At 47.1% G+C, this 13,961-nt stretch overlaps 1 pseudogene across 1 annotated transcript; it reads right to left on the minus strand.

Annotated features, from left to right (window-relative positions):
* Window positions 1–226: 226 nt before the first annotated feature.
* Window positions 227–3,415, minus strand: LOC123401340 (annotated as a pseudogene). The gene is made up of 3 exons (XR_006611071.1): window positions 3,003–3,415; window positions 558–1,410; window positions 227–478 (listed from the first exon to the last, which is right to left on the minus strand). The product of XR_006611071.1 is annotated as an ethylene-responsive transcription factor 1-like (transcript).
* Window positions 3,416–13,961: the final 10,546 nt, after the last annotated feature.

The raw sequence follows: 13,961 nt of genomic DNA on the forward strand, positions 1-13,961 counted from the left end.
TCTGGTATAGTTTTTTTTTAAACAAATCTGGTATATTTTGCCAGAGCACAAGTGGAAAGAGGAGTATAATATAGATTACCACACCTGTACAGCAGAAACTGTGCAAGCAGCCAGGCAAATCCTTATTTAACAGATAAACTTATACTCAGAAATAAGATGTATAGGTTTACTTCCATCACCAATTGAACAGCTAGAACTAAAGGGAAAAAACGATCAAGTGCACGGATTAAAGCAAACTGGACATAGATCCATGCCGTTCACATTCAGAAATGGTAGCGACGACATATAAGTTGACAAAAGATAAAGACAACGGTTCATCAGACTCATAAATGACAACGGTTCATCGACAGTCAGCTAGGAGAAGGGTTGATTACAAAAGAGACTCAGGATGCAACTTTTTTGCATCTAAGCTTGGACATAAGCATATGATAGCCGAAGTTGACAACAGGGTGCTTCCCAATCTCCCATAGTCTCATTCCTGAAACACGCAACAAAAAGTTCAGAGTAATGAAGAGATTATCAACCTCAGACTGAACATCCAAATTGCGAAGGCTTACCCTTTGTCCTGATATACAGGGGTTTGAATCCCTCAGAAAAATTCGCCACAGATGGGCATGTCACCGAAGCTCCAAAGGTCCATGTTGCTAACGACATCCTGAGGCACATCAAAATTCAGAAGGCTATCAATCGGCTCATCCACGCCATCATCCATAAGAAACCTCGTCCAAGGTTCAAAATCGACAGCATTGTTCTCCATAACAGGAGGCACCACTGAGTTGTAGGTGTTGCTCTGGATAAGCGCAGATTCTGCTCCTTCAGCAACGGTGGAAATGGGAGCAACGGATGATATATCTGGAGTCTTGGTCTCATAGTCCCAGCCCAAGTCAGAACAGCCAAAAGAGTTGCTTCCCTGGTCAGAGTACATGTTCATAACAGGAGCTTCAACAGGGGCAGCAAACTTCATTGCAGGAACAAATGGCACGTTATCAGGCTGAACAGGTGGCTGGTTTGATGCAAAGTCAGCAGATGGGTAGACGAAAGCATTTGGGTTGGCAAGGTTGTTGACTGCTGGTATGACGGTAGGTTCCTGTGATGCGCTTAGCTTGGGTGCTTTAAGAGGAGCAGGGCGAACACGGCGCTTCTGAGGAACTGTTGGTTCCTCTGGAAAGTTTACCTTGGCCTTCTTGCCACGGATCCTGCGTGCTTCAACATCGTAGGCTCTTGCAGCTTCTTCAGCACTGTTGAAAGTACCAAGCCAAACACGGACACCTTTGCTAGGATCTCTGATTTCAGCAGCCCACTTACCCCAGGGGCGCTGACGGATACCCCTGAATTGGTTCTTTCTCTTCCTTTTTGCTGACCTTTGTGCAGGACCATCACAACCAGCAGTAGTAATGATGCTGAAGTCATCTGCAATGGAAGATCATTGTCGATGCTAAGAGAGACCAACACAAACAAACTTCTCTCACAAAAGTAATTAATTTCATCATGGACATGAATCATATGTAAAATATCACAATCGTAATGAACATTGAACCATGATGGGTATAATCCTCTTCATGTTTTGGAGAAAGCATCAGTCGCCCGCAAAATAAATCACAACATATAAAAATCCAGGATTCTGATAAAGAGACCTCATGCTATAGACCTTTACCATCATTCTGCCATTGTTAATCTACAAATCACACTATAGAAGATGCAGAATCAAGGATATTTTTTTAGTAGGATTCAATAATTACCAGAATGATCTTTTAGACTGATGTGAATGAACAAGTCTAGAACAATCCTCACGCCAATCTACAACCATCTAACAGGTAAAAAAATTAAGAGGCCCAGACCTCCAAGCAAAATGGAGAAATCCAGCCCTTCCCCTTATGACTATAAAACAGTAAGCACATGAATCACCATCAAAGCTCACAAAAAGTATAGATCACAAGATCAGCAACCTAAACAACCAAAATTGCTTCTCTGAAAGCAACAGTGCCGAAAACAGCCTACCAGCCTAATTATTTCAGACTGACACGGCAGAGAAACGAAAAAGGCCTAGACCTCTTCATGATAACATATCCAATCGATTCCAATACAAATTCTCTAAACAAACAGGTCAAACACCCCCACAAATCCAGCCTTCCAACAGCAACCCCTAAACATTTCTCTTCCTATCCAATCAAACGGCCAAACCACTGAGTTGGATAAGAGGGACCAACACAGACAGACTTCTCTCACAAAAAGTAAATAATTTCATCACGGACATGAATTTATATGTATAATATCACAATCATGCTGTAGGGTTCTCATAAACAGTCAACATGCTGTAGGCCTTTACAATCATTCTACAATTATTAATTCTACAAAATTGCATTATAGACAACGCAGAATCAAGGATACTTTTTTTTACAGCAGGATTCAACAATTAGCATAATAATAATTCCTTTTAGGGGGAAAAACAGAGTAATCCATCCTTCATACTACTGAGAACTGCCAATTCTAAATAAATCCACACGCAAATCTCCAACCATCTAACAAGGAAACAGTTCAAGAGGACGACACCTCCAAGCAAAACGGAGAAATTCGGCCCATTCCTGCGGATTTTCAACCCCTTTTGACTATAAACAGTAAGCATATGAATCACCATCAAAGATCACGAAAAGCATAAATGACAAGATCGGCAACCTAACAACCCAAATGGCTTCTCTGAAAGGAACAGTGCCAGAAACAGCCTGGCAGGCCAATCACCTAACAAACACAACAACGAAATGGAAGGGAAAAAAACTAACCCTTCACCCAAATCACTCCATGGTGCCACATCCAATCCAAAATCTCTAAACAAACAGGAGCAACACGCCCCCAAATCAATCCTTCCAACAGCAACCCTGACACGATTTCTCTTCCTGCCCAATCACACAATCCCCTGCTCTCTTCTACAGCAGTCAATCGCAGACGGCAACAACACGCGGATTAAGAACTGGTACAAGCAACCCGGGGCGGGGCGGGGCCGATACCTTGGGAGAGGGGCCTCTTGACGGCGGCGTAGGGCTTGATCTCGACGACCTCGTCGTCGTCCTTCTCAGCCGCCCGGCCGCGCCCGAGCTCCAGGTCGGAGTCCCCGGAGTCGGCCTCGAACTCCTCGAAGTCGGCCTCGAAGTCCTCCTCGCCGTCGACCAGCCCGAGGCGCCGGGCCCCGCCGTCGGCCTGCCTGGGCTTCTTCTTCTCGGGCCACAGCGCCGCCTCCGTCACCTTCCGCGTCACCGCGGGGACCTTGAGGTCCTTGAGGATCGCGCCGCCGCACATGGTTGTTGCCGGCGGTGACTCGACCTAGTCTTCGGCGGGGAGGGGGGGGAGGCGCCTCGTCGGAACTGGAAAAATGGGCAGTTTTTAATGAAGCGGGGGAGCAGGTGTGGGTTGGCGGGTGGGGCGAGGCCAGTCCCGTATATACGCGGCGGCCGCGTGACGGCGGCCCCTTTGGGCGAGGGGGGGGCGCGGTGGGGCCCACGCGTCAGCGAGGGGCCGCGCGGCGGGCGGAAGGCACGAGGCAGGCTCCCGAAGCGAGCGCTTCCAGTCGGGGGGAGTCTTGCGGGATGGCCCCTGGGAGATGTGGTATTTCTGACATTAGCCCTGGGAAGGAACTAATGGAGGGACGTTTGACCTTCTTTCTTTGCACACAAGCAAACATTCATGGGACATTCATTAGCTGAAGATTGTTGTACTACACACCTGTAGTACAACTGTACTACTACTGTTCATTAGCGTAGTATCATTGCGTGTTACGGTCCGGCAAATACATAAAAATAGATCAATGATCAAATGATAATTGGTTAAAAGATAGTTAATTTTACTTCACATATTTTGAGCAGAATACATGTATGAGTTCTATCATTTTTTATTCAAAACAATTGATATAATACCAACATTCTAATCTTCTAACATAATGGTAACAAACTTTTATGTCTATTGATCAAATTATAATAAATTGGTGTAATTGAAACTATTATATCATTCCTACAAATTCAATACTCAAATAAGGACATCAACAAAAAAAATCAACTAATGTGTTCATAAAAAGCGGCTTCAACTCATGAGAACGCACCATGAACGTCCGTGAATGTAAAACATGGCGCGACGTACCTGTCGTGCGAGGCAGGGGGCGCACGAGACGGCGGGGGGCGTTGGAGAGGCCGAGGCGCACTCTTCGACGCCCTATATGGTGAACCAATGTGGATGCCGCAACCCCGTCATGTAATAGTGTGAATGTGAGATTTTTAATTTAAGGTATCCAGTTATGGAATATATTATTTAAATTTTAACCGGTTAGTGTCCACGAACACCCGAACACATTCATAAACGTTTGAGGTGATCAGATTTAACAAGCCCGGTTGTAAATGCTCTTAGGATGACGAAAAGGCCAGCCACCATTAGAGCATCTCGAGGCGCGTCCCCAAGAGACCCCCCAAGGCCTTTTTTGTCTTCGGCGCTAAAAAAGGGCCACTCGCGCCCCAGGAGCCCTTTTTCGTCGGTGAGGGTTGAAATTAGCTCAGGAGGTCCCAAGCCGAACCTAGCGCGTTGGGGGCACCCATGAGCGCCGGAGAAAACGCTTTTGACGCGAAACGGGTGTGGACCCGTCAAGTCAGCGACTAGACGCGTTCGTCGTCCTCATCGCCTGGTTCCCCGCGGGAATCAATGCGAAGGTTGCACCGCCAGTCAGCCTTCCATTGATTCTTCACGGGCGACGCAGTCGCGGCGACGCACGTCCAGTCCGCTCCCGCTACGCGTTCACACGGCTGTCGTCATGCGTGTCACCCGCTCGCAGCTATATAAGTCGCCCCTTCCCTCGTCGGTGGCTACACACCTCTCTCGACAGGCTATCGCCGTCGGCGCCCTTTCCTCTTTTCGCCATTTTCATCATCGGCGCCTTCTCTCCCTGTCTCCATCAATGGCCGAGCGCTACCCCGGCGATATAATGGCGGCCAACGGCTTCGGCTGCCGCCACCTGCACGAGTCCGAGGCCCGCCCCCTCTACGAGGCGGACTACCCAGTGCCACATAACATGCGGATATCGGCCTCCTGGAGGTTGAGCGTCGGCAGAGTCCCGGTGCCACCGCCGCCCTCTGGAGCTGACCAGCGCACGGGGATCGCGCGAAGCGGGGCATCGATGTGGGAGAGCTCGCGTAACCTGCCGAGGTACGCCCCCGGCAGCAACACGCTGACCCCCGCGGCCGCTACAACTCCGAGAGGCACCGCCTATGGTAGGCCGTTCCCGACCGCATGTTGGAGGCTGTCCTCGAGCACATCGAGGGCAGCAACTCGCGGTTCGAATACCCGTCGCCGCCCGCCTTCTCCCGTCGTCGCGACAGTTCTTGGACACCGAGGCGGATGAAGACGGCGTCTTCCTCCTCGTCCGACTCCCGCTCCCGCTCCTCCGGGTCGCCGGCGCTCCTTCCCCGTCAAACCGGAGCCGCAGGAGACGCCGCTAGGGCAACACACGTGCAACGGCGGCATCGTCATCAACGAGCGCGACGTCTCCTCCCGCCTCATCAAGACGAAGAAAACTTTGAATTTTATTTAATTTGAGTCATGTTTGACCAAATTTAGGCCGAGTTTATTAAAAAACGGTTAAGGGTGACCTTTGGGGGTGGCTGGGAACCCGAAACCCCCCGCTAGATCTCTCAAATGATGTTATTTCACACTCGTGGGACCGAACTACTGGAGGTGCTCTTAGTTCGCGAGGAACTCCGGGGAACCAACAAATGCAAAACGTTCATGTGGCAAGGACCTATGCGACAAGATTAACGCGGCTGATCTGATGGTTACCGTTGTGAGCTCACCGTTAACATTTGTAGCCCCATCATGGGTGGGGCAAAACGCTATCGCTGTTAGAATTTAATTAATTATGTAATTAGTAAGTAAATCTCTACTTGTAACCGCGCGTGGATCCCTCCCACGATGCGAACCGATATATCCTTCCTGGAGCGTCGCCTCCAGGAACCGCCTTTCCCCTGGCATATAAGTGTTCATCATCAAGGAATAATACAGACAGTTGAATCATTTTACTTTTCTCTCGTTTAGATTACAACACGTTATCAGCACTGCTTTTCCAGAGTGCCTTCGACGAGATCGAGGAGATAGACAGGAAGAAGAAAAGCTTTCTACGGGGACAATCCGATGGAAGAGGAATTATGCCTTGTGGACAGTGCTACCACAAACTCCATACTGAGGGAGTTGAAATATTTTCAGACTCTAAAAAAGATGAATGGAGATATTTTGACAATTGCTGGACGCGATACGGTAATTGTTGGCACTGGACGTGCCATATTTACCCTCCCAGGTGGTACACAAGTGACAATTGAGGATGCCTTGTTGTATCCCGATTCATCTCGTACCCTCATCAGTTTTCGAGATATCCGTAAAAATGGTTTCCACATTGAAACTCATGATGAAAACAACGAAGAGTTTCTACTCTTCACAAAAGATTACGGATATGGCAAGCAAGTACTTGAAAAAAATCCTTCACTATCGTCCGGACTGTACTATACGTACATCAAGCCCGTAGAACATGTTGCTTACAAGGTAATTTTTTAGAATGTTAATGCATTCCAAACTTGGCATGATCGCCTTGGTCACCCCAGTGTTGGGATGATGAGGAAAATTACTAGCAATTCCATTGGTCATAATTTGTTTGAGTCAAAGTTTCCTCAGTCATTAGACTTTGTGTGCACATCCTGCGCCACAGGGAAACTAATTTTGAGGCCATCACACCTTAAAATACAAGGTGAACCGCTTCAGTTCCTTGAACGCATTCAAGGTGACATTTGTGGTCCTATCCAACCATTATCTGAACCATTTCGGTATTTCATGGTTCTGATTGACGCATCTACACGATGGTCACACGGGTGCCTTCTATCCACACGAAACCATGCATTTGCCAAGATAATGCGGAAAATAATTAAGTTACAGGCCCATTATCCAGAAAATCGGATTAAATCAATTTGCATGGACAATGCTGCAAAATTCTCTTCACGTGCTTTCAATGACTATTGCATGGCCTTGGGGATAGAAGTTCAACACTTTGTCCCATACGTCCATACTCAAAATGGTTTGGCTGAATCTCTAATTAAAAGGATCAAACTCATTGCAAGACCTTTGTTAATGAATTGCAGCTTGCCAACTTCGTGTTGGGGTCATGCAATTTTACACGCTGCTGACTTAATCCAATTGCGACCTACTGCATATCACAGTACTTCCCCTCTGCAATTAGTACGTGGAAATCCTCCCAGCATTTCCCATCTGCGTAAGTTCGAATGTGCTACGTACGTCCCAATCTCACCACCACAACGGACATCCATGGGCCCACACAGGAAACTTGGGATCTATGTGGGGTACAAATCGCCGTCGATTATCAAGTACCTGGAACCCCTTACTCGGGATCTCTTCACAGCCCGTCACGCTGATTGCATTTTTCACGAGGAACATTTTCCGGCGTTAGGGGGAGATTTCATGTACCAGAAAGAATGCCCGGAAATTGATTGGAATGCCATTGCCATTTCAACCTCTGATCCACGTACTCAAGAGACCGAATTACAAGTTCGGAAAATTATCAATTTGCAACATCTTGCAAATAATCTGCCATATTCATTTACTGATCTAAAAGGTGTTACAAAATCCTTGATTCCAGTCAGGAATGCGCCCGAAAGAGTGGAGGTACCAACTAAAACCACTCAACTCCCTGTTCCTAAAAAGAGGGGGAGTAGTACGACGTCTGACCCGGAACCTGCTTCTCGCAAGCAGCAAAGAAGAGAAAGGAGAAAATCCTCAAAATCAGTAAATGCAAGTCAACTCAACGTTGATGAACACCTTATGGGTAGTTTACACCCAGTGGAAGGGCAACCTTCACAACCCAGCTCCAGTGTGTACAAACTAGCTGGAACATCGGAACACCTAGACTCAATCGTATTGGGAAATAACGAAGAGTCTCTAGGGGTGCAAGAAATTTTCATCAACTATGTTGATTCTGGAGAATCATTTGACCGCAAGTCTACGACTGTCGACATATATTTTGCTGAAAAGATTGCATATATCCTTATCACTGATCATGATCCAAAGTCTATCGTCGAGTGCCAAAGGCGCTCCGACTGGCCTAAATGGAAGGATGCAATCCAAGCTGAAATAGCCTCGCTTAACAAAAGGAAGGTACTCACTGAAGCAATACCTACACCTCCCAATGTTTTTCCTGTGGGATTCAAATGGGTTTTCCTCCAGAAACGGAATGAGAACAATGAGGTGGTGAGATATAAAGCAAGGCTCGTAGCACAAGGTTTTACGCAGAAACCCGGCATTGATTTTAATGAGACATACTCTTCAGTAATGAGTGGAACAACTTTCCGATATCTTATATCTATGGCAGTACAAAATCGTCTATCCATGCAGTTGATGGACGTCGTGACTGCATATCTTTACGGGTCACTAGATTCGGACATATATATGAAGGTTCCTGACGGAATCTCTGTCCCGAGTAACAATGCAAAACACAACATGTATTGTGTAAAGCTGAATAAGTCATTGTATGGCTTAAAACAGTCGGGGCGGATGTGGTACAACCGACTAAGTGAGTTCCTTCTTCAGAAAGGTTACTCCAATAGTGATGATTGCCCATGTGTCTTCATCAAGAAGTCCTCTACAGGATTTTGCATCATTTCTGTGTATGTTGATGATCTCAACATCATCGGCAGTGCACCAGATATTGATAAAGCACGCAATCACCTAAAGATGGAATTTGAGATGAAGGATTTGGGTCAAACCAAATTTTGCTTGGGTCTCCAACTCGAGCACCTTACCTCAGGAATAATGGTACACCAAGCTGCCTATATCCAGAAAATGTTGGAGAAATTCAATATGGACAAATCCTACCCATCTAAAACTCCCATGGTGGTTCGATCTCTAGACGTAGAGAAAGATCCGTTCAGACCAAGGGATGATGGTGAAGAGATTTTGGGACCCGAGGTTCCATATCTCAGTGAAATTGGAGCGCTTATGTATCTAGCAAATTGCACGAGACCTGAAATCGCATTTGCAGTTAATCTACTTGCTAGACACAGTGCAGCTCCCACCAAACGCCATTGGTCGGGAGTCAAGAATGTCTTTCGATATCTCCAAGGCACAAAGGATCTTGGCCTATTTTTTCAGTTCCAGGAAAAAATGGACTCTGGTATAATTGGATATACAGATGCTGGCTATTTATCTGATCCCCATAATGCCAGATCGCAGACCGGCTTTGTGTTCCTACATGGTAGAACTGCTATATCATGGAAGTCTTCGAAACAGACCCTAGCTGCAACATCTACCAATCATTATGAAATAATTGCTTTATATGAGGCATCGCGTGAATGCACGTGGCTTCGCAGAATGATAAACCACATACAACGGTCATGTGGAATTGGTTCTATCGAATCACCTACCATTATCTATGAAGATAATGCGGCTTGTGTTGCACATATGCAAACAGGATACATAAAGAGCAATATCACTAAGCATATTGCCTCTAAGTTGTTTTATCCCCATGAACTCCAGAAAAGTGGTGAAATCAACATTTTGCAAGTCAAGTCATGTGATAATCTCGCTGATCTTTTCACAAAGTCTCTACCAGCTTCAACATTCCAGAAATACCTTCATGGAATTGGTATGCGACGTCTCCGAGATTTGCAAGAGTCAGGGGGAGTATCTTCCTGAACTGTTTCTGTTCAAAGCCTCATATTACACTCTTTCCCCCTTTATGAGTTTACTTTAGAGGTTCTCATCAAGGTTTTTAATGAGGTAATATCAACATAAGAACACATGTCATACTATCTGTTTTCCCACCGGGGTTTTTAGGAAAGTATATACGACATATTTATTGTCCTCTTATTCTATGGATACATTTCATATGGAGTTAACGGAGGCAATAACCATTATATGCGGCATCATTTTCTCCTTATTTTCCCACAGGGTTTAAAAGAGTTTTAGCTGCACATACTACACCACTCCTTATATTTTTCCCACGGGGTTTTTGAAGGAGACTATTTCAAGATGATGAACACGCTCAAGGACAAGTATAGATTAGGGGGAGTGTTAGAATTTAATTAATTATGTAATTAGTTAAGTAAATCTCTACTTGTAACCGCACGTGGATCCCTCCCACGATGCGGAACCGACATATCCTTCCTGGAGCGTCGCCTCCCGAAACCGCCTTTCCCCTGGCATACAAGTGTTCATCATCAAGGAATAATACAGACAGTTGAATCATTTTACTTTTCTCTCGTTTAGATTACAACAATCGCGTGGCCGTCATGCTTCCCCTGGTCAATTCCCGCACGTTTCCTCTCGAAGTCCACGGACAGACGGTGCTGTCCCCCAAAAGCGCCGGGCCCACGTGCCCGCCTCGTCGTACCTAGTCCATGACTGCCACTGCTCCTGCCTCCCTGCTTTTACGTCCCCCTCTCTCATGCTCGATTCATGGCGTCACCTAATCAGTTTTGACTGGCGAGCCCGGCAGAGAGACAGCGCGGTCAATTGTTCAAAGGCTTGAAGCCGTCTCTACAGGTACTACTAGCTTATTTTAACCGTCTCCCCACCCGTGATCCACCCCCTTTGGTTGGCCTTCAGAAAAACGCATTTGATTACTCACGGGGTCGCCTTTGTTTAGCCTTCGGAGCACCGGTCCACTTGATGATTGATCCTTTACTTGGATCTACAACGAGATAAACAAATGCACGTGGGGCACGTAGCGATGCGTTCGTTTTGGCCCGTTACCATGTGCCCAACTGCTGTTATCCACGATTTGTTCATCACCAGCAAAAGCTGGCGGCTGCACGTACGGCACGGCGAGAGTTCGCTGCTCTCCGCTGTATTCAGTCTCGCGCGATCGTGCCGTCGTCGTCGACGTCGCCGGCCGGCCACCCCAATTGTGGACACGAGAATGGCTACGCAATGAAGGCCGAACGCACTAGCATGATCGTAGTTTATTCTGCAACTTGCAGCGACGATGCGTGAGCAACATTTCTTGCTCGTCGGTCGCACCTTCTGGGGGGCAACTGCATGTTCGCTTGTAGTAGCACTGCCCAACGTAAGTCTGGTGGAGGAACTACGACTGGTGTGGTGGTGTTTCACAGGAAAAGGTCTTCCCCGGGATCGTCGCGGGATCTCTCCCCGTGACTCCGTGTCGTCAGACTTTTTCTGCTCCAGGTTCTTCCAGGGAGGTGCCAAAAGCACCTGGCGCGCGCCGGTAAACAGAGCGGTCCCACAAGGCCGGCCCACCTGTCGTTACGTCCACCGTCGTCGACAGGTCCAGAATTGCAACTAGGCCCTTGAATTATGAGCTCAAAAATGGCTACTCCCAATAGTTTGACCGACCAAAAGGATCTCTTCGTGCTTGCAAGACGTTTTTTGCAGCTCAATTTTGAATTGGAGAAACGTATTATATTTTGATATGAAGGAAGTGCTGTCATGACAATCGACTGTCAAACCCTTGCTTGTCGGCCCGTCGGAAAGCATCAGATGGGTCCCCTTCTAAGCCATAGGATTAGGACAAAAGCGCGCCCCGTGCACAAAACACGTCATCCCCCCCCCCCAAAAAATTCCCGAGCAGAACGCATGCTTGTCGGACGGGAATAAGCAAGCGGGCATCGACGGAGGCTCCTCTTAGCTCCTAGCATTGGTCGTCGCTGCTCGCAACTATCCTCATTGTTGATTGCGTCTTGACACGACCACCACTAGCGTCGCTAGCATCGTGTGTCTTTCATTACAGGAAGCCGCTTCTCTGGTTGCAACCCTGACAGACACTGTCACTCGAGTCGCAACATCATCATCGCATCTTGCACGACTGCCTATGCACCATTGTAGCATGTTGCGTCTTTGGTCGCATCACCAGCCATGCACGGTCCTAGCACCACCGAGCCATCGTCGTAGCATCCCCGCATACTCCCTCCTTTCCGGATTTGGGCATCTTCAACAGTTTGTTGGTTAGCTTGTTGGTAGAATATGCCATGTCATCAGCCAACATCTTAACATATAACTACTCCAATGGGTTGTATCTAGTTTGTCCAATAAGGGCATCTCCAATGGTTGTAAGATAGTTGTTGGTAATTTTGACACATAGGATTTTTGATGATGTGTCATTGCAATAAATGAGGAAAGAGAACAAGGTTGTATGTAAATTAATCAACACCCTTGCACAAGCTCCAATGTAGAATGAGAGAGCACCTTATTTATTACCTCACATCTTATTGGACAAACTAGATACAACCCATTGGAGTAGTTGTATGTTAAGGTGTTGGCTGATGACATGGCATATTTTACCAACAAGCTAACCAACAAACTGTTGGAGATGCCCTAAGATGTGAAGTAATAAATAAGGTGCTCTCTCATTCTACATTGGAGCTTGTGCAAGGGTGTTGGTTAATTTACATACAACCTTGTTCTCTTTCCTCATTTATTGCAATGACACATCATCAAAAATCCTATGTGTCAAAATTACCAACAACTATCTTACAACCATTGGAGATGCCCTTATAGGGCTTATATCTGAAATCCCATCAACCAAGGTACATGTCTATTGGTTGAGATAAATTAAGCTTGTTTGAAAAGTGTCCAATTAGCTTACTGCTTTCTCTCACGAAAAACCGTGCGCGCCGTCGTATTTATTCTCAGGCCGTTTCGATTCCAAATGCAATAACTCCATCCCTTGCATGCGCGCTAGCGCTACAGCATGCGCGCGCTCTCTCCCGCCTTTCCTCTGAATTCTTCTCTTGTTCGAGAACCTCTCCCGCCTTCACTCTTGCATGCGTATCCTTTTCTCCCTCTCTCATCTGCATGGCACATGCATGCATGGGTCAGCTTTTAATTTTAGCTTCCATAATTTACATGCATGGCGCCAAACAATGGATGGGAGTAGCGCCATTAGCTAATTTTTATTTTTTCAGCGTTGGCGTCATGACTCGAAGACTGCTTCTCATATGCCAAGCCGCAGATCGTTTGGCGAACATTCAAACAAGAACTCATTACACCAACAAGGACAAGCGACATGTTTATAACGTGCTGTTACAGAAAAATGGTCGACTAGGTCGGCTGAAGCATGGAGTGAGCAAGGCTGTGTCACTTCAATGCAATATGTCACGGAGGAGTGTTGTGCGTGTATGGAAGAATGGCATGCTTGGTGGAGGTGTAAACGCTGTGATCAACAAGAAGAAGAAGCGATGTGGTCGCGCAAACGGATTGAGCTTGACACCGCCGCCATGGAACAAATACCACCACAAGAAAGGACAACACTTGAATCACTATCAAAGGCCATTCACATGTCCGTTACAACCTTGCACCGGCGTCTAAAGGAGAAGAAGTGCTCGACCACGTCGAGGAGCGATGAGAAGTTGTCGACGAACGCCTCGAACTGGTCCAGAAGCGCCCCCACTTCATCATCAACACCGGGCTGACCCTCGCCGCCGGCAGGAAGCTCTATCTCCGCATCTGGATCAGACTTGTCTCCAGTGGCGGACTCCGCGGACTACGTCTCCGCATCTGGATCACACACAACATCAGCAGCGGATTGCGTCTCGGCGTCTGGATCACACACTGCCTCCACGTCCGCTTGTATCTCCATGTCCTGGTCAGGGACGAGGACCTCTTCCACGGTGGAACAGGCAGCGCCCACGGCAGCATCCACCATTGCTTTGCTGCTCTCGTTTGTGTGTGGATGAAAGGAGCAGGGGAGGCTGGATGGAAGGAGATGGATGCTTTGATTATTTAAAGGACATGTGTGGTGCATGCATGCAACTACAAATAGGAGAGGAAGGGCCTTCTCCAGAGAACCCGCACCCGGTGTATTAATTGCCTTGTGGGGATTGAAGCCACTGCAGCGCTGCAAACGAAGAGACCACGAGATAAGCCCTGTTATCTGGAAATCTGAAGATTTTGAGTTAGGCCCTATAATCCGGAAAGGA

This window comes from Hordeum vulgare, chromosome 6H, assembly GCF_904849725.1.
Source record: "Hordeum vulgare subsp. vulgare chromosome 6H, MorexV3_pseudomolecules_assembly, whole genome shotgun sequence".
Taxonomy (NCBI): Eukaryota; Viridiplantae; Streptophyta; class Magnoliopsida; order Poales; family Poaceae; genus Hordeum; species Hordeum vulgare.